The sequence below is a fragment of the Pan troglodytes genome, chromosome 5 (assembly GCF_028858775.2).
Source record: "Pan troglodytes isolate AG18354 chromosome 5, NHGRI_mPanTro3-v2.0_pri, whole genome shotgun sequence".
Lineage (NCBI taxonomy): Eukaryota > Metazoa > Chordata > Mammalia > Primates > Hominidae > Pan > Pan troglodytes.
The window spans coordinates 126114609-126140056 of record NC_072403.2 but is presented as its reverse complement, the minus strand read 5'-3'; the positions used below and the strand labels follow the sequence as shown (position 1 = coordinate 126140056).

The 25448-nt window shown below is 34.9% G+C and overlaps 1 protein-coding gene across 5 annotated transcripts in view; it reads left to right on the top strand.

Annotated features, from left to right (window-relative positions):
* The window catches only part of HS3ST5 (heparan sulfate-glucosamine 3-sulfotransferase 5), a 286511-nt gene that overhangs the window by 101119 nt on the left and 159944 nt on the right, over positions 1-25448 (top strand). For all 5 annotated transcript variants that reach the window (XM_016956194.4, XM_001148910.6, XM_054686194.2 and 2 more), the window contains exon 2: positions 12352-12545. The gene's annotated coding sequence lies outside the window, so the exon portion shown is untranslated. The remainder of the gene's footprint in view (positions 1-12351; positions 12546-25448) is intronic.

The window sequence follows — 25448 nt, the reverse complement described above, 5'->3', positions numbered from 1 at the left end:
AGCTTAAAGAACTGAAAGAGCTTTCTTTTAAAAGGTATGAATCACCTTGTGATTTCTTTTTTTAATCCTGTTCAGTTTATTACATGCCTTTTCATTAGTGAGTCATTGCTTTCATTGTGTAACCCATTGATATCAAAACTACCTTGCTCGGTGTCCTCATGCTTCATTGTTCCTTGGGCAAAATGGCAGGTCCCAGGGATGGCACTTGGAATAACACTGTCAGCGAACCCAGAGCCCCTTTGACTTTTATTTCTGGTGTGATCAATACTCACATCTAAATAGCAAACAGTTTAAATAGTTTTGGGGTGATATGGTACAAAAAGCAGCATACTGAATTTTAAGCTCTGAGATGCTGTTTTCACAAGATATTGCTGAAAACTACAGTTACGGCTCTGTGTTTTCATACTAGACACTTTAGAAAATGACTTTAATTACATAGAGAAGAGAGTCCAGATTACATGGCGAGCTTTTTTACACTTTAAATTACAAAAATATATTTGTGCATCTACTCCAGTTTTTCATGAAGGATTTACATCAGAACAGCAACACCAGCCTCGTGTTTAGCAACAAAGGACCCCTTCGAGTTAACCTTTCCAAATAATATTTTTTTTCCACCAGTGGATAAATACCAGATAGCTCCTCTCCTCTCCTTCCACATACTACATCTGACATTCTGGATTTTAACATTGAGATGTTTTGGGTCATTTCATTTCATTGAGATATTTTTAGATGGGATTAAAAACAAATTGAAAAGAGTCAAGCAGTAGTACAGCTAATGCCAAACCAGTGCTTTATGAATTGGTGCTTTATGAATGAAAAGCAGCTGTAATAGGGAGGCCATGATGAAGGCTGAAAACTACCACCACTACTACCACCACCCTTTGCCCCAGGTCAGGAAGCGTGCAGGGGACTTTGATTAAAGTTATAGAATGGGAAGTTTGGCAACAGAGACATCATCATTAACTCAGAGACAGAGAATGGTCCTGTGAAAAGGGAGAGCCTTCGTTAAATAGTAGTTAAAGTCATTTAGTAAAGACTAAAAAGATTGCCAGTGTAATAGAGAGTAAGCGGGGTGTGTGTGTGTGTGTGTGTGTGTGTGTGTGTGTGTGCTGAAGCTCAAGAATTGACGTAAAACAATTTAAGCTGAATTCAGTGATGAGCTTTGTGCTTGCAAAGTATCTAAGAATCTTTATATCCCCCATGGCTTAGAACAAGGAAGTTATGCTATACGTTTTTGTTGGATGAACAAATGCATGAATGTTCCTAATTAAACAAATTTTAATTGATGCTGACCCAGAGAATATGGTTCACCTATTTCTGGATATTAAGCCCCTCCAAACAGAAAGGGGGATCTCAGAGTTAGGCAGTCTTTCAGATACAGCTCTCAGCATCCTGTCTGTGGGGATTTCACCTGTGCCTGCTGCAGTGTCTCATAGACCAGATGGAGGCCAACTGCATCCAACTGCAGAAAACGAGGCTAGAGTTAAGTATAGATGGCAAAACAGGTCTGTAGTTCTCATCTCCTAGTTTCAAACGCAACTCCTGTCTCCTAACTGTGGCTGAACAGAAAAGTGCAAAAGAGAGGAGACAGAGGTCTCACCCTTGTATGCTTATTGTTTACCTCATACATCTTTCCCTCCCCAAGGAAACCCCATCACAATTTCAAGATTAGGGGCAGGGCCACTTTTAGCCCCATTTGGCGCTTTTATGCAAATTGTTAAAATGTATCTCTCCCTCCTGGTGGATGCAGCTCATATCAGGGTGATGGATGGCAAGCAAAACGCATGTTTGATTCGAGCTGCTGAAAAATCATCCTCTCCACTAGGTACCCTGGTACATGAGCAGGCCTGTTTCTATGCCTTTTGCTAACTGAAAATTAATGATAACCGAATCCAAATCAAGGAGGATATTTTTATGTGTATAATGAGATTAAACAACTTTGCAAATTGAAGTCACTCAAGAAAGTGTAAAAGCTCACAAATTTGAAGTTTATAGTTGAAAGCTTGCCTGTGAGTTTTAAAAATAATCTTAATTTAATCTCTGATTACCTTCAGCATTTCTTTATGTCCAATATACGGAGTGCTTAGAAAAGTATGATCTGTCTTTGGAGAGCTCTCAAGCCTAACAGTGGAGAAAGTAAAAAATATTTAGAAACAGAAATGCACAAGGGATAATTACTAATTTGAAACTGACAACAAACCTAGATTTTATATATTATTCAGCCAAACAGTGGTACAGAGGAGCACTGGCAGAGCATGGAGTTGAAAAACAACATTATGTAGAATAACCTATTAATATGGTGGCGGGGGCTGTGGGGAACAAACTTGGTCCTCTCTCTTTTCTTCAGGGTACAGGTCTATAATATTCAACCTTGTCTATTATCCATCTCGCAAAATGAGTAGTTGGTGACATCTCAGGATATTTAGTCAGAAAATGCAAAGTATTAGACCAGCCCTCTCCCAATGATTGCTTTACACTTTCTTAAACCTTCTTTCTTCTATTACATATTGGGTACAATGTTTACTATTCAGGTGATGGGTATACTAGAAGCCCACACCCTACCATTATGCAATATATCCATGTAGCAAATCTGTACGTGTACATCCTGAAACTATAACAAAAAAAAATCTTTTTAAAGACACACAAAAAATATTTTTTTCCTATTCTTCTTTTTAACTTATCACATACTGGTAAAGTGATCCTCTAGCCAAGTAAGCAAACTATGCCACAGCCAATCTTCTACACTGATGCTCTTTCCTTTGGCCAAACCACCAGAAGTTGTGCTGGGCTGAGTTTGTGTGGTCCATAGAGACACTATTGAGCAATTTCTGGACCTTTCTGTAGAAAAGCAAGAGCCACCAACTGTTTCCTAGGAAAGCTCTTTTCCAATAATTCGATAGACATAAGGTCTACATTTACTCATGGGAGAGTTTTAGTCATCTAATAAATAATCATCAAGCAGCGTCTTCAGTAAAATAAATCTTTGTCTCCTTTAAGCAGACTAAGTCTCAACATTTCTGTAGCAGTGAACTTTGTGTTCCCACTATCATGATTATCTTTTTGTATTTTGTATGTTTAAAGTAGATGAATTTTTAAAAGCTTAGGATTCTAAATTGCTATGTGTAAATAAGCACCTAATAGCATTGTAATTAAATATTGATGAGAAGATACAAAATTGCTTTTAGAAAGTGTATATTCTGACAGTGCTTATATTTTATTTCTCTGCTTCTCTTTCCTCTACCAATCTTCTTTATTAATACTTTATCTAATTTGCACAAAAGGTATCGTGGTTTTCATTAAAAATATAGACCTGACTTACGTAGAAAACTACTATTAGATTCTAAATGAGAATCCAGATTAATGAACAAACTTTGCCTGTTTCTGTGTGTGTCTGTTAAAGAACTTTTCCCAGAAATTCCAGAATCATACACTCTTAGGCACTAAAGGTGCTTGGAGGACATGTATTCAGTGACTCTCAGCTCAGGTTCCATATTAAAATCACATGGGGAACTTCGGAGGCTCAGTTTCTCCACCCCAGACCAGTGGAACCAGAATCTGTGAGGATGGGGACTGGGCATTGGTATTTCTTTACACCCAGGTATAGTCTAAAGTGCAGCCAAAGTTTAAAAACCTCTGGTTTAATCCAACCGCTTTTTATATGAATAGACAAAATAAAAATTGAGGAGGAAGAAATAACTTATCTCAGGCCATAGTAGAGCCTAGATTAGAAGCCACATTACCTAGCCCCAGTTAAGAGCTATTTTCATTAAAAAAAAAAAAAAGTACTCATATCTTGTTTTATTTTTGACTTATTTGAACTTTCCCTTGGTATTAACATTAACAGAAGAATTCTGTTTCTTAACTTTTCTGTGAAATGGATATTTTTGTCAACTAGAGAAATGATGCTGTACGATAGCATAAATTAACACATGGATGTTCTACATTTCCCAGTATTGTTTACCTCCTTGCCTTTCATCAAAAACACATTAGTCTTTGATTGTTGTAAAGAGTTTCAAAACATATTTTTAACTTTCATTTTATGTAAGTCAAGAAGATGTCGCAAATCATTTTAGCATATGTAGACTCATTTTTAAAGTCATCATAAAAAGTATGGGTAGCTCACTTTCAGTGTAACATTCTGAGAAAGTGGAACTGATAACATGGGCCCGGCGTCGGCAGTACTGAAGATGTAGACAGTTCAACATTTTCCAGTTCTTTGACATCTATCTTTTCTGTATGTTTATATCTATTGAGCCTATCAAAGTCTAAAATATTTCAATACAGTATACAATTGCAGTACCGATTGTTACATGGCATAGGTTTTATCTTGTGGAGAGATGGAAAAGTGTATCTAAATGCATCATGCCTATGCTCAGAAGTAATGCAAATCTTCTGTCATGCTGGTACCAGAAATAAATGAAAACGATAGTAGATAAAGACTAGAAGTATTTTTCTCTTTTGCGCACACACAAAATATTGTGCATAGTGATCATCATCATGCTTTAAGCATCCACTATAAGCCAAACATTCTATTATCAGCACAGAAATGTACCTGCAACAGACTCCTCCCCACCAAAAACAGCACAGAAAAATTCACCTGTTATTAATCAAAAACAAAATAAACAAGTGTACTTTAAAGGAGTTGGGAGTAAAGAAGAAACATTTAAATGAGAAAAAACATATAAGTGTGAGGATATTCTGTGAATTATGAGTAAAGCTATATCCATTCACTCAATTTTTCAGCCTATTACAATTATTCAATAACGATATATTTACCTAATTGGATAGTTGACCTGAGTGTACCTATGTATAAGTTGATGTTACCTTATGTGAGTTGCATATGATTTGTACTAATTATCACTATAGTACAAAACATAGAGAAATTCATAAATGGCAGATGTCTTAATGAGCACTTTTTTAGAAGACCTGAAAAAAATGCCCATAGTAGGACCACAGAGTGAGGAAGATCAGGGTGTTGAACAAAGTAGACCAGGTGGCTCTCTATAATGAACCCCATAATAAATCTGCCCTTGTGGAAGGTACCACAGTTTAGGGTACAGATGTCTGAATTACCAACATGAGAGTCTGGCTCAAGGAGGCACTCTCATTCTGGTCAGACTCATTAGGAGCTGAAGTTTCTGAACTGCAAGGTTGATTCATGAATGGGGACCACTCCTGACCACTACTGTTTCCAAAACATTGATGTTCTTTGTGTCCCCTACCTGGACCACCTTTTCTGTCCTGTGAACTGATCAGTAAACATGGATGATTGCAAGGGATACACCATCCAGACAAAGGGAAATTTGTGGAATCATCTGAATAAGTGACTTCTGCCATTACCTGGAAGGTGTAGGATCCTGATCAACATGGTCCACTTCTGACTTCTGGATTTTCTCTTCCTTCTCAAAGCTGGTGGTGTTCAAACCATGTTCCAAAGACTCTAGGATTCCATGTAAGAATTGTTTTGTTGGAGGTGCATCCTCTTAAGAAGAAAAAAAATCCAAAATTTTAAGTGCTACTCTCATCTAGCCCTCCCCTTCCTGTATTAACAATTTTAGCTTCTCTAATCATATTCTAGTTCTGTATCCTTGTAATGACATTCTTTTTAGATCTCTTTAATGGAGTATTGGGAGTTCTCAGACTCTTCTGTCACTCATTTGTTGAGAAAATCACAGAAAGCTGATCGTCTAGGGGTTACAATGTACGTGTATTTTTTTTTTTTACTTGTTTAGTTCTTATCATACAATATTATTTCTCTTGTTTCCTTGGGAAATTTTTTAAATTATGAGGAATAATTTTACTTTGTATTAATAGGAGCTATCATAGTGTATTCTAAATCTTTGAACTAGAGATTAATTTAAAAAGCTTTTTACCATTTTATGCAGTATTGGAGGAATACCTGTGTAAAGTATATATAAATGAGCAATCTCATACTCTTAGAAGAATTTTTGTTTCTTTTGGGGGCTTTTGTTGTTTGTTTTGTTTTGTTGAGACAGAGCTTCGCTCTGTCGCCCAGGCTGGAGTGCAGTGGCACAGTCTCAGCTCACTGCAACCTCCGTCTCCCAGGTTCAAGCGATTCTCCTGCCTCAGCCTCTGGAGTAGCTGGGACTACAGGTGCGTGCCACCACACCCGGCTAATTTTTATATTTTTAGTAGAGACAGGGTTTCACCATGTTGACCAGGCTAGTCTTGAATTCCTGACCTCAGGTGATCTGCCCACCTCAGTTTAGCCACCCCACCTGGCCCCAGAAAAAGAATTTTAAAAGAAATATAAAAGGTTTGTGCTATAATTTTAGAACATATATCAATTTTCATGCATGGAATAAACACAATTTTGTCAGAAGATCCAGAAATTATTAAATAAAACAAAAAAAGTTTAGCAAATAAAATATCCTACACATGAAAATTTGCTTTTTCCCCCAAGTACAGAAAAGAAGCATGTCAGAAAAGGCACAGCATAAGAAGTTATTCTTCCATCATTCCGTTAATCTTATTTTTTATTTATATACAGAAGAGCAAAATAAACAGTGCAGCTTCAACCTACCCGTTGGAGTTTATGTTTCAGGAAAAATGAAATCATGACTGACACTTTGGTGGAATTTCTTATTTTGCTTGAAAAGCAATTGAATATTAAATCATGATTCACTAGTTTCCTAAAATATCTTTTAGTACTCTAGGGGAAAAGTGTAAAATAGCTCGCTCTCGGATTTTTAAGAGAACTATGTGTAGTCATTCTCAAAATGCATTTCATGCAAGAGGGCTCTTTTTCTTTTCTTTTTCATATATATATATATTATATGTATTAATTTTACTAATATCCTAACAGATTTAATACCCTGTGAAAACTAGAAAGTATTTATAACTGAATAACAGGTATATAGAAACCCAAAGGCAATTACTTCTTGTATAACTATGCCTTAGGCAAGCTTCAAGTTGTTTTTTAGAGCCCGAAGATTAAGCCTACTCAGGAATTTTATTCAGGCACAAAATTTGCATCGTCTACCCTTACATTTCCTGCCTCTCTTCCTTTTGTATCTCTTCAATCCCAATTCTACCTACCGTTTTCCAACTTGGAAAACATTATCTGGCTACAGCTAACACTGTTAGAAGCCCTGGAGAAGCAGGTATTCCTGTGTCTTCCTGTTTAACAAAATACATTCCCAGCCCAACTGTTTTCATTGCTTTTATGTTCCCTATGCATGTTTTCAATTTAGGCTACTCTGGGAAATATTTCTCTTATTTGGAATGATATTAGTATATAAAATAGGCTAGAATTTCATACCTACTTTTGAATCTCTGAAGATCCTTTTGTTCTTTTCAGGTAAATGTCCACTAACTAGGAATTAATTTGAACTTGGGGTAACTGTTTTCCAAAATAATCAGTCTCTAACTCAAAAGACTTCAGCTCTTAGTTATTAAATGTATTTTTTTCTATTTTTCAAGGATAAATGATGTCTAAAGAGAAATATAAAATATTTGAAAATATGACCATGAAAATAGCAAACATGCTTGAGTGTTTGTCCACAGAACTCAAGGTTTAGCTGAGGGTTTTTCTTGTCATGTAGAAAAGCAGCTTCTTTATAGTTAATCTGTGTAAATTCTGTAGAATTCTGATCAGACACAAATGTTCTATTTTTTACTACCTTTTTTTGGCAGAGTAATAATATATTTCTTCTGGTTCATTTCTAATCTTACAGAAAAGTGGTAAACTAGGCATTGTGAGAGAGAGAATCAACTTCAAGCTTTTGAAAAATATTCAGAGTTGAATTATTAATATTGATAAAATCAAATACCTTCTGAACCCATACTATTTGCATGGCATTCTATTATAGGGTATGAAGTAATGTAAGACATATCCTTATCTTCAATATACTTATAAGTAATTCAGACAATAATATATAAAGGAAACATTTTTAACACAAGGTGCTTCATGATTTAAGAGTTACTGCAAAGTAATTGTTCATTCATTCAACAAATATTTGTTGAGTGCCTACTATGTATTAAAGACTCTGCTGAATGTTGGGTATCTAAAAATGAAAAAAAAAAAAAAAGAGTGTCTGTCATCTAGGGAGATGAGGCTAGAGAGTTAGACAGGGATCAGATGATATGAGGTCACAGTAAAGTGTTATCTTTCTTTAGCCTGAGAACTGTGGAAAGGTATTAAAAGTTTTTACACAAGGGATTGGCATGATTAATTGTGTTTTTTTAAAAGATCACTCTAGATAGATGCCATGTGGAAAATATACTGGAGGGAAACAGACAAGGTTATGATGGTGGTAGAGGAGGAGAAAAAGAAGAGGAGGATACACAGAGAAAAGTAGTGAAGTAGGTTTGAAAATTATTTAGGAAGTAAAATCAAAAGGATCTGATGATTAGATAATGAACCTAAAGAAGAAAAGAAGGAACAAATCTGCTCTGATTCCTTTTTAAAGGGTTGAAGACTTGGGATTTTGGCTCATTCAACTGATGACTGATGGGGCTGTTTACAAAAAGAGAACACTGAATGAAGGCTGATTTAAGAGGAAGGTTTTTATGGATTTAGTTATAAACACATTCAGTTTGGAGAGTCTTCAAAACGTTGAAGTTGACATGTCAACTATTCAATTAGAAATAAAATATGGGTCAAGCATGGTGGCTTATGTCTGTAATCCTGGCACTGTGAGAGGCTGAGGTGGGTGGATTGCTTTTGTCCAGGAGTTTGAGACTAGCCTGGGCAACATAGAGAAACCTCATCTCTGCTAAAACTGCAATAAATAAATAAATATGGAAATAAGGGAAAGAATGTTAAGCTAAAGATAAAATTTGAGAATCATCACCAAATGATTGGTCATAGACCTTCATGAGCTTTCTTATTAGTATATACAGTGGATAATAAAGTGGTTTCAATTTAGGATTCCCTCATTATGAATTATAAGAATCTGGAAAGGTTTAATGGGGGAGGTGAGCTGAATCATGAAAAACTATAGAATATGGATAATACGAGGGATGAGTAAAATGAATGAAATTGGTAGGCACACGATAAAAATAGAAATAAATAGAAAAGATATTTTTAATTGAAAGTAATGAAAATACTAAGCCAAAGTGGCTTAATCAAAAAAGGAATCCCTAGATTCACATATAACTGAAATGTTTAGGGTATTCCTACTGCAAGCAAATCTCTCTCCAGGAGTGAAACAATAACAGAACCCAGTTCTTCTTTTTCTGTTTCTCAGCTCTGTTTCCTTGTTGTTCACCTAATTTCATGCAGGTTTTCCTCTCATGATCCCAAGATGGCTGCCAGTAGTTCCAGAGGCTGCATTTTACATGCTTATGTCCAGTAAGAAAAACAGAGCTTTTTTTTTTTTTTTTTTTTTTTTTTTTTTAAATAGAATAGGGCAACCAAAGCCTCAGAATGGAGACCAATTGACCTAATAAGGTTATGTGCTCATTCCTATCATTGCAGGAAGAGGTTGAGATACACTGATTATCTTAAGAAAATTAGAGTGCAACTTTGGAGTGGGGATAAATCCACCCAGCAAACCACCTAGAGGGTTCAGAAAGGGATAGGAAATCTAGAAGCTTTCATATTATGGGGAGAATTAAATGCCAGGTTAAAGACCTTGGACTTTGTATTAGACCATTCTTGCATTGCTATAAAGAAATGCCTGAGACTGGGTAACTTATACAGAAGAGAGGCTTAACTGGTTCATAGTTCTTCAGGCTTTTCCAGAAGCATGGTGCTGGCATCTGCTGGGCTTCTAGGGAGGCCTCAGGAAGCTTACAGTCATGGCAGAAGGCAAAGGGGAGCAGGCACATCACATGGTGAAAGCAGGAGCAACCTTTTTAAAACCTCGAAGATCTTGGTTTTTGGCTTATTCAGCTGATGACTGATAGTGCTATTTACAAAATGAGAGCACTGGAAGAAGGCTGTGTTTAAGAGGAAGGTTTTTATGGGTTTAGTTATGAACCCATAAAAGATGCCACACACTTTTAAATGACCATACCTCATGAGAACTATCACAAGAACAGTACCAAGGGGATGGTGCTAAAACCATTTATGAGAAACCCACCCCCATGATCCAGTCACCTCCCACCAGGCCCCACCTCCAACATTGGGGATTACAGTTCACCATAGGATTTGGGCAGGAACAAATATACAAACTACATCAAACTTAATTCAATAGACAAAGAGAGCTCTTTGTTTTGAAAAGAATAGGGATCCAATGAGATCAGTGCTTTAAGAAGTACGTCTTAGGGGCCGGGCGCGGTGGCTCGAGCCTGTAATCCCAGCACTTTGGGAGGCTGAGGCGGGTGGATCATGAGGTCAGGAGTTTGAAACCAGCCTGGCCAACATGGTGAAACCCTGTCTCTATTAAAAATACAAAAAAAAAAATAGCAGGGTGTGATGGTGTATGCCTGTAATCCCAGCTACTTGGGAGGATGAGGCAGGAGAACACTTGAACCCAGAAGATGGGGGGTTGCAGTGAGCCGAGATCATGCCATTGCACTCCAGCCTGGGGTGGGACTCTGTCTCAAAAAAAAAAAAAAAAAAAAGAGTCTTAAGGCAATTACAGAACATACTATAGCATCTAAGAAAAAAGAAATAGAGAAATCTATTAAAGAGTCTCTGCCAATACTTTAGGAAAAAGATGGTGAAAGCCTGAACTGTAGTTAAGGAAGAAATATTTATGAAGGGAAGATAGTAGTGAAGTGCTAAATGTGAAAAATAGTTCAGTAAAAAAGAATCCACAAGACTTTGTGAGATAAGGATAATGAACTTTGAGGTGAAACTTAAGTCTCTTACTGAGATTTTGAGTAATGTCATACATAGCTTTGTCACCGAGGCAAAGATGAGAGTCTTCCTTTTTCCTGCTATAATACTGGACCGTCTTCTTCCAAACCAAGCCCTGCGCTAGGCTTTCCATTCCATTCCATTCCATTCTGTTTTAATTCATTACCGTCATCTCCTGTCCCATTATTCTCCACATGCCCAAATCTCCTAGGAGTCAAAAAAAAAAAAAAAAAAAGGCAAGTTCCAACCTCTGTCAGAATGAAGGCTGTTTTTGACTCTGCATCATGAAACCTTCTCCTTATTGGAGTTAAACAGTAGCTATCATTGCAACCGTTTCAGTGGCACTTACTTTTTAACACATTTTTTGTACATTTTGTCAACCAGAAATGCCTCTATCAGCAAGAAACGGCAACTGAATGGTTTACACAGGTAGAATTTCAGGGAAAGCCATTAGTGCTATTCGTTAAGTTGCTCATCCTTCACAGGCCCTATATCTTTGTGTTTCTCTGGACTTCCATTGTCTTTTACATCATGGGGACAAGACAGCTGCTCTATCCTGACAGCATCGTGTCGTCATTCAAGGCAAGCAAATGTGTGAAAGAGAGAAGAGAAGCAGGAATCCGTTTATCAATAAAGCAATATTCTGGCAGGATTTCTCACCCAGCATACTTCTTATAGCTTATGAGCCCAAATGGGGAGCCAAAGTGGGGTCACATGACCACTCTTAGCAGTAAGGAAGAATCAGAAAGTGAACACTTGATTTTCTGTTCTCTATTTGTGAGAGGTGTAGCAAGAAAGAAGAGAGCTGGGCGCGGTGGTTGGCCAAGCAATAGAACCTTCTCTGAGAACTATTGTTATGCAGTGTACTCTGGGTTTGCATGTGTGTATGCTCTTGTCATCTTAGTTTGGACCATGTATTTATCTGTACATTTCATTTCCTCTGTTCTTTAGGAGAGTACTTGCATGGTTGATTACCAATTTTAAAAATAGATGTTTTCTTCTCTTTTTCTATCAACCACTACCAACTTCTGCTTAACTCATCCAACAAAGATTCTAGAATTTTGGTTTTCCTGAATAGGCAACACATTTTGACTAAAAAGAATATTTTCTTGTTTATACCTAATTATCTTGGCAAGTACTACCCATGTGAAAGGAAATATAGCAAAATTACCAGATGATTCCATGGGGATTTAAAGTATCCCCTTTTATCTTTTACGGGGGTGATAGAGCCTCATGTAAAGAAATATTTCCAAGAGACCTCATCAACCTGACTTAGAAATTCAGCTGCAAAATGTAGCACCTGCATATCAAAAATAAAATTAGTAATGATATCACCTGATGCAATGTGTAGAAAAAAATAGTCAATTAAAGCAATAGGAATTCAACCAGAATGCCCTGCAGGCAGCATCATGTAATTCTGACTTCACAATGACATGAAATTTTAAATGACAACTCTGCTAAATCAGGGAGCAGCAAACCCTGGCCAAGTTTAAATTTAGTAACACTGAAAATAACTTTCTCCATAGCAGATTCTCTATGAATTACAGGTGACCGACCACTTCTTTTTCTGTTCTGTTTAGAGATAATCAGATACTCACTGTCTTCAGCATTGGTGTCTTCCATTCTCAACGGCATTTCTGGTGGCCACCCCAGGAGTCTCCCTGACCTGTTTTAAAACCCTTGGAAATTAAGGAGAGAATCCACTACATATATTCCTTTGAAAGTTTCCACCATCTATGTTCAAAAATTGCTGAATGAGCACAAGGATTTGAAGGTAAGCAAATTTAGGGGGTACCACCACACATATTTGCATAACTCTTAATGGCATCAAAAGTAATTATATATTTTAATAAAATATAAGAAAGAAAAAGAAACTATTAAATGTAAGAAAACTATCCATGTATGTGTAGTTCCACAGCAAAAAGGGGAAATAAATAAAACATAATGTTTAAAAATTGTTATCTGTCATGTAAATGTAAATACAAGAAGGGCAGAGTAGAAACCTTGATATTTGATAATCAGTATCACATTACAAAGCGTTAACATACTGTGGTTCTCAAAGTTTAATGTGCATAGGAGTCACATGAAATTGGGAGGAGGGATCCTTAAAATGCTAATCCCTGGGGATATTTCACAGAAACGTAGATCCACTAGGAATGGGATGTGGCGTAAGAATGTGTATTTTCACATTTACCCACTCACAAGTTATCCTGATGCCTGTGAGTCTGAGGCCTTTGAGAAACACTGAAAGTGACATTCAATACAATCTAGTTCCCATTTTCAAACCTTATGCTAAACCTGAGCTTTTATGTTGGTTGTTTCCTATAGTCATAAGAATAAATAAGGAAGGGGTAATTTTGTTACAGAAGTGCTAAATTGATGCTCCCTTTTTGATTCCCCTAATTTGAGTTATTCCTTTTTAAAGTTCAGTATGATGGGCTAATTCCCAGGTGTCACTATCTCTCTTTCAGAGTGATAGCCCTGTCATTGTTCTCTGTAGCTATTGCTCTGTTTCGTGTAATGTTTCAATTATTTAGATATTTAGGGTTATTGTATCTAATTATAAGAAATTTCTAAAAGATGAAAATAATGAGTTATTACTAGGTTTGGCGAAGTATTTCTAAATTTTGAGGATTGTGTCTTTTTCTCTTCATTTTGAAAGCTCAGCCTTAGATTTTAAAAGAACAAATCTGCTTAATACCTCTTTCCATTACTTTTTTTCTTAGCAAATAAGAACTTATAAATCATGTGATACATTTATGGAAGTTTACATGTACATTTGGTGAATATCACTTTATTGTATTTGTTTCCTATATGTCATTTAGCAACTTCATTTTTATAATTTGTAATTTTAAGTTTACAAAAGGTTTTTTTTATTTCAGTGAAAGTGTTTAGTAGGGGCATATTCAGATCTTAAATTGTGATGTTAAAGGTTCAATAAGATATTATTTTTATAGTGAAGGCTGAAGTTTTTAATCAAAATCCTTTTATTGGATTTCAGGCTTATAGACATTTTTTGTCTCTATTAGTCTTTGTGTACACTTGTTCACATTATGTAGAATTTTTTATCCATAACGTATCAAAAGGCAACAATAAACCTTTCATCAAAAAGAAGTATATCTTAATAGTGCCAATTAGCACATATTAGCTATTAGTTTTACATGTAGAGAATTGAATATAGTCATTTGCATAAAATAATAGAGTACTTTTTCAAGTAATCAAAATTAAAAATTTGCAGTATTGGATTAACTATAATAATGAAGTTTCACATGCACTTGTTATTAGAATTGTGCTCAGTAGTAAGATTGTCATACCTGAACATAGCCTAAAATTTGTAGTTCACAAGTTTATCATTGGATAAAATCTCCAAATAAAATTTCATAAAGCTTTTAGTGTAAATCATCTGCAATATTTCAATTTCAGAGAAACATACCTTTACTTATCTCTCTCTTTCTTTCTTTTTTTTTCTTATTACTTATTTTTTCTGGAAAAAGGAACAGGTAGAGAAAGAATGAATTGTGTCTTGAAGTGAATCATGTTCATTATCATTGGTGTATTTATCAGACTATGTTTTTAAGTTGCAGTTTCTTAAAGAAAACTTACAATGTAGTTTCAGGGAACCTGAGCAAGACAGTCTCAATACGCAGGAAGCAAAACATGCAACAAAAGAATAAATTACAGAAACTTTATAGAATCATAGAAACATAAAGTTTTAGAGCAGAAATGGACCATTTTGATCTTCTAGTCTGTCCCCTCATGTATAATCATGAAGAATTTTCTCTTCATATAAAAGTCTCTTCATATAAAAGTTTCTCATATAAAAGTCTAACACAATGAGTAGTAAACAACAATCTGGTTAGGGATGACATCAACAAGGGGAAGTTAAGTGGGTGTTTTTCAATAATGATTTCTTCAATAAGAAAACTAAGGGGAAATTTTTCCTCCAAGATGAACATTGAAGATTTATAGATACCTAAGTACTTAAAATTGAATTTAAAATAATTCGTGTCCAATTAGATCGAAATAATTTTTAGATATAATTCTTCATTTGTGGAATATTGTAGTGGTATGAAATTCTCCATGTTTTCTTCTTCATTAAACACTGATAATTTCAAATTATGACAATTAATTCCTTGGAAAGATTCTTTATTTCTTGTATCAAATAAGACAATGTACTTTCAAGAATTCTCTAACTCTAATAGTTCCATTTGGAGGATAATGTTATATGTTTGGTTACATTAGTGTTAATACGTCTTAATTCTCTGGTGTAACATACGGTTAGTTTCACCATTATTACAACCAGCTGCGCTTGGCCTATGATTTTGTTCATTCTGTCTGAATCCAAAGTAATTAGCTCTTTAGTTTAATGACAATATTTGTTAATGGGTTTTTAGGGCCAAATTCTGCTGTTCGAGAGTGGGTGGTATATTTGAAGATAAAACCTGGCCCTTATGTTGTAAGCATAAGCTGTGTAATTTTACTTCAAGATGATGGTTTACAGAGTTTGGGGTAGGAAAACTAAATGTGCATTTGTCTGAAGTTTCTCATTTTCAAGAAGCAGAAAATAAAAGTGACAGTTTATGTAGATGAACAGCAAACCCACTGAAAGTTCCCTGATACAGCTATCCTGCATGTGTTATTCTATAGCTAGAATATGGAACACAATGACAATTATCAAACAGGCTTTAGATACATTCTTTTATGTGACAGGACACACACTGAGTTTTTAAAGTGCAGTGCAACAGTTTTGATCATTGTATTTTTGAAGGACTTAGTGAAGTGGAAAGAATCCTTGCCTGGGAGTCACTAGGGTTCAAAGTCTGACTCAGCTTCCTAGTAGCGGCATGACCCTAAGAAAATATCTTCACCTTTGCCTGAACCTGTTTCTTCATCCTAAAATAAGACTTTTACACCAGATGATCCCAGAGGGTCTTACTGGCCCTAAAATGATAAGTCTAACTTGCTTTAAAAGAGCACTATAAAAGGATGGTAGGGAAGATGCAATGACTTGAGCTGACTGAACAAACAAAACAGCAAGTCTACTACTAGAAGGTACATGGGGATATTTTGGCCTTACAAACTTTCCTTCAATGCCTTGTTATTTTTATCCTGGAGTAGAGAAATATTTGAAGGGTTTTATGTAGAAGAGACTATAAGTCATGCTATTGGAAGTTTCAAGAAGATGAATTTTGGCAAAATTTGAAAAAACTTCCAAAACTAGTAACAGTTGAGATACCCAACAATGAATAGGATGCCATGGTAGATAATGAATTCACCATCCCTTATGGTACCAAAGGTTTTATGACCTGCCCAACTGCCCTTCAAGGTGTAAAGGCTAGAGGCAAATTTTCTGAACATACTGGAACTTAGGAAATATTGTTATCAAGAGTCCATCTTGAAACAACCATTAGCAACTATTAGAGCCCTTCTTGAAGCAACTATTATTTATCCAGCCAATAAGTGACTATAGAAATTACTGCAAAATAACTGATTGCAAGCATTGAATATTTAACTCTAGCACTAAATCTAAGATAAATATAGAGATTAGGGTGATGTAATAGAACATAAAAGTATAATGTCCTGACAATGTAAAACTAAAACAACTAACAAAAATTAGGAAAGACACAACAGAAAGAAGTTGGTGTGTGTGTGTATATATATACATATATATATATGTATATATATGTATAAAATAAGTTATTTGATTACTTTATTCTCAATATCAAGGAATCAATGAATATTTTTTAAACTCACAATCAAACTATAGAAGTATAAGCAGATTTAAGAGTACAAAAAAAGATATAAAGGAGCTATTGTTATTGCCCAGAAATAGCTGGTAAAAAATGGAAACAGAGAGAGAACTTTTCCTCTCACACATAATAGGAAAATAGTAAACATTCTAAAGAGATAAATTATCAAGGTTATGAGATTATAGAAATGATATAATTTATTATGTGAGCCTATAAACATTATGAATTAGAAGAAAATTTATATTTTGAAGTTACCCAAAATAGACCATATCATGAAAGATTTTCTCAAATCCTTTGTGACAGTATGTTTCTGTCATATCTTTCACATCAATAAATATAAAAAATACACTTATTTCTTTAAAATATTTTCAAATTGTATCGTAGCATAAAACCCAATTCTAAGTTATACAAGTATACAACCAATAGAAGCTAATTCAAAACTTTGAAAATGAAAGGATAGGCAAAGATGTACTGGGGAAATGCTATCTAAAGAAATTAGGAATTAAAAATCTTAGTATCAGAAAACATAAAATTTCAGGGCCCAAAAGCATTTACTAACACAAAAGAGGGACTCTATAATAAATGCTGATGGGTATAATACATAATGAAGGTATATGATCTTGAATAAGTAATAGCTTTAAGAGCTACCATAGAAGTTTGTTCAGCAAATAAACTTCTGAAAACATCCCAAGAAATAGAAATAACCCATTTTTTAGGTGGTAGACTAAGTTTAAAAATTCAGCTCCTGTATTATGAAGCCAAATATTTATATTGAAATTTATTTTCAAGACAAAATATTTCTATATCAAAGATAATTAAAACTACTCATTAACCAAAAATTAGGTACTTAACCAGTCACTAAATTTTTTTCATTATCAACAAAAAGAGGTTCCACGTAGCTTCTCCTTTTGAAAAGAAAGCAAGCAAGCTTCCAATAAGGCTGTAAACGTATGCATAAAACTTTTTTGATTTGAAGAAAAATGGAATGTTTGGACTCCCCCTACCCTAAACAGCTATTCTAAACAGCAGGATATAATTCCAGAGTTTCTGCAGTCAAGAGGTTTCTGCTGGGCAGAAATTCTTCTTCAATTTAGGAATGCAGATGATAATAATTTTCCTATCCTTCTCGCAGCAGGTTTCCTGCCTTCATTTTGCAGACTCCTAAGCTCAGTTAAAAACAAATAGGGAATTTCAGTTCCAGGTAACACATTCTTCAAACATAGTCCCATTAACCCAACTTAGTTATCATGCAAAGCCGCTTAGCTTCACTAGTGAAATGGAATACAGTTGAATTGCCTTTCTAATGTAATACCCATTTGTGATAAATGCAAAGTGGTTTATGATGGCAAATTTTGTAGAGCATGAAAACTTATGAGAAAAGAAGCTTATATTTTCTAACCTAAAATTATGAAGAAATGTCATATATGTTGGCATGGGATACTCCTAATAAAATGAAAAAAATATTCAAAAATGAAAATTTAACACTTGGCCTTTATTATATATACCTCAGCAAAAAAAATTAAATCGAACTATTATATTTCACAGTAACATTTTTCCTACCTTGCACATTCTTTCTAATTTAAATGAAGTTTCTCTAGTTTAATTTCTTTCCTTCTACTAGATCTCAACCACGTGGCCCAAAATTTCCTTGTTTAGGAAAGTAAAGATTGCTCAAATACATCTTTTGTCTGCTGATACAAGAATAATCTTTTCTGTATAAATGCAACTTAAACTATCTAAACCACACATTACTACAGAGTAGGTCACTAAGACATTGGACTTATCCTTCAAATGAGTAAATTCTAGATGGTAGTTTCCTCAGGTTAGCTAAAATCATATTTGATAAGATGAGTGTCTTAGCTAACATTTTACAGCCACAAACCATTCTATCTTCATTCCTTGCTCAGGTAACTCACTTTGTTCTTCCATTCCTTGCTCTTCCTTCACGAGCAGGGTACATATACACTGTGCCATAGCAACCACATTTCTATCATGCCTCATCAACATAGCCAAATTTAATGACTGATTTTAATAATAGAAAAAGTAAGTTTCCAGCCAAGCTCAATATGAACTTTATAAATGATAGTGGCTTGATGTGAGTGTTCTGATGCAGGAGAGATGTGCATTGTACAGTGATTTCAGCTGAGAATCAAGACCCATTCCTATATACATTGTAATTCAATGCATTCTTCATTTCTTCATTCATTCAACAAGCATTTGGTTAATAACTACTTTGTGGTAGGCTGTTCTAAGACTTGAGATACATCATTGAATGAAGCAGACGAAAAGCTCTATTTTCATGGCCTTGTTGAGGCATGGCAGGCAATAAAAAACAATTATAACAAGTAAATGAATTATGTGGCATTATGGACTACAATAAGGTATAAAAGAAAGAAAACCTAAATAAAACATAAAATGGATAAGAAACAATATGACAAGATATGAGACGTGAGATCGGATCCTATACTTTGTTCCAGTTCTTCTGGCTGATGTTTTTCAATGTTCATTCTTGTTGTCTTAAAATCAGAATATGTGAATTAGATTTGGAGAGTGGAGTCTTTATTAAATGAGTGTTGCGCAAATTTTCTTTGTTTAATAATCAGCTTCTCTACATTGATATTCATACTTGAGATACTTACAAGCTCTCCCCAAGCAATACTGTGGGATTTCCAAAAGGGTCAAACAATGAAGAATATTAAATTTAAATTTATTTTCTTTTTCCTGATAGTTTAGAACCCATGGAGTAATTTAAAATTATTATAGTATCACTATAACTGTAATTCTTGTCAGTGATGTTAAGCAAAGCCTAATTAGTTCAAAAAGATGCAAACATCAGCCAAGAGTATGTTAACTTTTAGAATCTACCCGGATTTTAAAGGTATGTCATTATGGAACCATTAGATAAAATTCTTACTTGATTATCAGAAAAATGAGGACTGAACTTTAAATTTGAATATATATTTTTACATATTTTATGTATCTTTTTAAAATTATCCATTTTATAGGTACTTTTCAGTAAAATTTAGTAAATTTAGAACCCATGGAATAATTTTAAACTATTATGGTATCACTATAACTGTAATCCTGGTCAGTGATGTTAAGCAAAGCCTAATTAGTTCAAAAAGATTCAAATGTCAGGTAAGAGTATGTTAACTTTTAGAATTTACCTTGATTTTGAAGATATGTCATTATGGAACCATTAGATAAAATTGTTACTTGATTATCAGAAAAATGAGGACTGAACTTTAAATTCGAATACATATTTTTATGTACTATATGTATTTTTTAATCACCTATAGTAATTTTTATAGGTAATTTTATTAAAATGTAGGTAATTATAGTAAAATGATGCCACTTTTAGACTTATTTTTATGTTAATTACCATGTAAATTCTTACCTACCAGTCCTGTAGCATCACAGACTGATTGAGCTGGAAGTAATTTCAGAATTTCTAGTCCAACTGCCTTTGTTTGACAGGTGTGTGAAAACTGAGTTCCAGAGAGGGAAAGTAATTTGTCCAGGTTAGATGGTGTGTGCAAGTCCCTGTGCCAGTTAATAATAGAACTGAGTTGGAAAGGAAACCTATTCTTTTAAATCCCAACCTAGTATGTTTTTTTGTAATTGACTCTACTTGAGATTTTTCATTGCCTATTATCAAAATAATGTTTCCCTTAAAATTAAGGAGAATTGACCATATCTTTGCATTTCTTAAAGTTATCTAATTATTGAGTGTGCCTAAGCTCCCTGAAATAGCCTCAGTTGTTTAAAAACCTCTTCAGCACAACTGGAATTAGACTTTTAAAAAAATGAGAATGATCTTATCTACAGCCACACCACCCTGAACGTGTCCAATCTCATCAGATCTCAGAAGCTAAGCAGGGTCGGAGCTGGTTAGTATTTGGACAGAAGAATGATCTCTGGAGATTTCTTTTTCTTTGAAAAATAAATGAAATTATTTGTGAAGCCATGAAATGACTTACCATATATTTATCAATATATGGCACAAATAAAATACAACTGTATTATTTTTCAATGAATTATGAAAGAAGAAAATACTAAGTAGTAAAGTGCTGAGCTTGGAAAATAACTTAAGTAACGTCTGTGCCCTGGGTTCCTCCAAGTCCTTAGGAAGTGATACAGAGTCATTTGAAAACTCTTTGAAACCTCACATGGGAAAATTACATAACTCACTGGAAAATTTCAGTAGATTTAATAGAGCAGAAAGGTAATATATTCAAAACACAAAGAAAAGTATAAAAGACTGTCTGCTAAGCCTAGGGAGTTTCATATGCAAAAAATTAAATAATTAAAGCAACATCAGTTATTTTCAAAGACAGTTCTGAGTTTAAGCATTATAATACATCATAAAAAATTATGCATTTGGTGCTTATAAATGGATTCTAAATTTCCTTGAAATGAAAGATAAAACCATGGCTTTATATAATGGCAAAATGAGGCTTTCTCATTGCACAGAATAGAATTTTCGTATGTATTTCCAGGCATACCATTTATTAAACCAATATAATTTAAATTGTAAGAAAATTTAAAAATATGTATAACATTAGAGACAGGGCTCTAAATGATTTGATAAAGAATGATTATGGAAGAAGCTGTAAACAACTAAAGTCCTGAAGACTTAATAAGTACTTTATGAACTTTTCAAGGTTTTCATGGTTTTTCTGGTAGTGAATGAAATAGAAAAATAAATAATTCAACCAGCTTTTACTTTGATTGTTGTACATTTGTGAATCATATAAAATTAAGAAGCTAAAAACTGGATCTTCTACCTGTTCCAGTACACATGGTACCATTCAATTAAAGTCTTCTATTGATAAGTAAAGCTCATTGAAAATCACAGTTTAAAACTACATCTGATTCTTATTAATGTGATGCCCAATTATTAGCATTCTCGCATTAGGCATTTTAGACTAATTGTTTATTATTTTCAATAATAACAAAAAATGCTTAAAAAATACAAAGCTAATATATTTCACCTTACCAATGAAAGAAAAACTGTGAAAATAACTAATTTACGCTTATTTTTGATGGCCTGAATTCATTTTGTCTGAAGCCCTTAGTGATGTCCTTGGAAATGTTTATCCCTCTCCTTTCCCTCTACCCCTTCCCCCATGAATATGTATGTGATTTAGAAGGCAACATTTTTTTTGCATATTCTTTTCCCAAAGGAACTTTATTTTTCATTTTTAATCAATTCATAGTTGAAGTGTCCTCTGATCAACAAGGGGATTAGTGGGCCACACGTCCCCTCTACGTAAACCTATATGGTCCAAGAGTGTTGTATTTTGCCTCTTGGGCTGAGTAAAATCGAACCTACCTTGGCCTTTCGTTGTTTTTTCACACATTATGTAAATTGGTAAGAATAAAAATAATGTGATTGGAAGTACAGCTTGACAGACAATATAGTGTAATATAATATCCAAATACTTATGAGGTAGCAATAGTGCCTTGGGGCACCACATTTATTGTGAATGAGGATTTGCATTTACACATTTTCCTCTATGGTTTAGATTGCATACTAAATTGCTGTGGGAAAGTAGAACTGTTTTTAAAACATTCTGCTTAACCACTCTACGGGTAACAAAGAAATGCCAAATCCAGTTTCAATCTAATTTGGGAAGTAAAGTACAGAGGCACAAGAAGTCACATTACACAAGAGTTAATAATAAATAGAAATTTCTGTATGGATTGACATGACCGTTATAAATTATCCTTCTATATTTCATATCTAAATAAATTCAGTGTGTGCAGAAGTTTAAGCAAAAAAAAAATAGATTTAAAAAGTTTTATTCATGATTTAACAGCAAGAGTATATTTCCTAATGATTTAGACTTTGGACATAAAAAAGTTACGTGTTTGATTCTGAACAGGGACCAAGTAATACAACTCTGATTCTAGGCCTACTCAGGGCATGGCATTTTTCATTTCTTTAGGCTATGCTGTTTAAATACCAGCTGTTTAAATACCAGTTCACTCCCAGCTCATCATAAAACCACATCATTCCTTCGAAACCTCGCACCTACTGATGAGCTTAGTAACCTTTCAACTAAGTTTTTCAGTTTTCCAAAAGAAGCAAAATTTTTAACATTGAGGTTTTGAGTGTTGTTTAGTTTCTGAAGAGAATTATTCATACCAATATATGTTTGTGTAAATATCAAAGACCTTTGTCATTGAAACCGGAACTGCTTAGTTGTTCAGGTAACAAAATGAAAACATTCTTTTCCATTTTGTTTTGCACCTTAGCACTGAGAGTCATCACTTACAGGAAACAATATATTTAAATTTGTATGTAGACCGGGCACGGCGGCTCACGCCTGTAATCCCAGCACTTTGGGAGGCCAAGGTGGGCAGATCATCTGAGGTCAGGGGTTTGAGACCAGCCTGGCCAACATGACGAAACGCTGTCTCTTCTAAAAATACAAAACTTAACTGGGCATGGTAGCAGGCACCTGTAATCCCAGCTACTCAGGAGGCTGAGGCAGGAAAATCACTTGAACCTGGGAGGTGGAGGTTGCAGTGAGCCGAGATCATGCCACTGCCCTCCAGCCTGGGTGACAGAGTGACACTCTGTCTCAAAAAAAAGAAGAAAAGAAAAGAAGAAATACGTATGTAGTTTAGTGTTTGTTAGAATCATACAAGATGGTAACTTAAATATTTAGGCTAACACTAAACTCATTTTAATGCAAGGAGAGTGAGGGAAGTGAGTCCTACTTTTTCCAGGTTAGTGGTAGAGCCATCTGTGGCTGAGTTTTCTGATAACATACAAGGCAGTATAGAATAGTGATTATGAATGTGAGCTCTGGAATTGGATGGCCTAAATTCAAGTCCCCACTTCTGCTACTTACTAGCTGCGTGACCTTGGACTCCTTCAGTTTGCTAATTCTCAATTTCCTCATCTGTAAAATGCAGATGATAACATTGCCAACATCTTAGGACTATTGGAATTAAAAGAGATGTACTTTACATTGTAAACTACATTGTAAGGCTCAATAGATATAGACTGTTCTCATTTGTGCTATTCCAAATGGTCTCTCTTGTTGTCCAAAACTGAAATCTTGCCATGAACACTTTGAACTCCGATTGCTGCTTCATTTTCATTGTTTTCATTGACTTGAAAATGAAGAAACTGTTAATATACAACTTTGTATAATTATATAACTATATATGAGTAGTATATACATATGCATATGCATATATTGAGTTGTGAAAATATTCAAGTGAGATTGTTTAATAGAATACTTTTATTCTCAGGATAGTGGTTGCTTTAAACCTGCAGCTTTGGAAAAGGATTTAAATGGCAACCTAATGACTTTGTCATCATAACCACATAAAAGATCTGGCAAGATATGTAAATTTGGCCATATGGGCATGGTTGGCAAGACCTTTGAGTTGAAATTGAACTCACCCAACAAGTTGTTTCATCAAAACATTGCCTGGAAATGTTTTTATCTTACTACATGGTGGTTGGCTTTCTAGCTAAACCCGTTAGTAAATGGAGAATGTGGCCAGTTAGAATAGTGTGAAGCAGGAGATTCGGTTCATCCAAATTGTTGAGCAGCTGGAGCAAGTGAGTCATGTTCAACTGACACTGGACAGCTGTCCGTCAGCTCATAATCATGAGAAGAGCTTTATGAAAAAGCAGCTGGCTTCAGCACTGCAGCATCATCAGAGAAATGCAACTGCCTGAAATAACCCAAACTTTCCTCCCATCCTTGTCTACCCTGAGAGAGCTGTAACCTACCGTGGGCAGCCATGAAGTCCTTCCCCAACTAAAACCATGCAACCTTCCATCAAGGAAGGTATTCTTTAGGTGTCCTGCACTTTCAGTTTTCTTTTCCTTTTTTTTTTTTTTTTTTTTTTTTAAGGAGGACGATTCTGTTCTCTATCTCTGGGTTTTTTTCCTGAAGGTTTTCTGAGTCAGAATAAGAAGTTCATCAGAAACCATTTTGATGGAATAAACTAGCATGCCTTCACACATTAGCTCATTCTCTAGTTCACTTTTTTCAACTTCCTGTAGATAGTAAAGCAATGAATATGCAATGAGAGGATATGTGTGTCTATATGTATGTCTACTGGAGTGTAAACATGTTGATGAGTGGAATTGTTCTTTTAGCAAAGATTAAAAGTATCACTAGAATGCCTCCTGATTGCCAGCAATGAAGCTTTGTTTACTATTTTGGGACCACAGAGTATAAAAAAATTAACAGCCTGTATCATAACTGAAGGTGCATGCATTTATGATATGCTGGTTTTATTTGTGCATTGTTGCAATGGGCTTTGCCAGATTGCTGAGAAGAGACTGCTGCAAGTTAACAAGTCACAGGGCTGCCTGAATGATTTGATTTACTCCAGGGTCTAGCCAGTGCATTCAGCTTTATTTGTTAACCTAGCAGAACATTATTTATTAATGAGTTCTTCATGCTTTATTAAACCTAATGTCAAAACACCTCTCTGGGACCCTACTAGGCATGTTTCCTCTTTGTGGTAAGGTCTTCCAAAGAAAATGAAAAATTATGCAGCAGAGCCGCAGTTAAAACCCAATAGATACCAGTTCAATTGTCCTTGATCCTGTCAGATGGTATTTCTGAATCTTTGTGAAAGATCAGAATATGATGCAGTATGGAACTGAAATTAAAGAGTCCGCTCCTTTAGATGTCAGTAATTAGATCCCACCAAAATGAAACAAAGCTTCTGTGGCCCCAGAAGATGAGTGGACTCATCAGCGGTCACAGCTAACAAATTCAACAGGAGGTGAAAAGTACAGATGAAGTCTGTACAACAGTAATGAGGAGGTATAGGCTTATGCAGATATCATAGTGATTTGAGATTAATAACAATGTGAAATAACTAAACACAGCTGTGGCATAGGGGGAATAGACTCTATTCTGAATATACCACCGAGTCTGCTG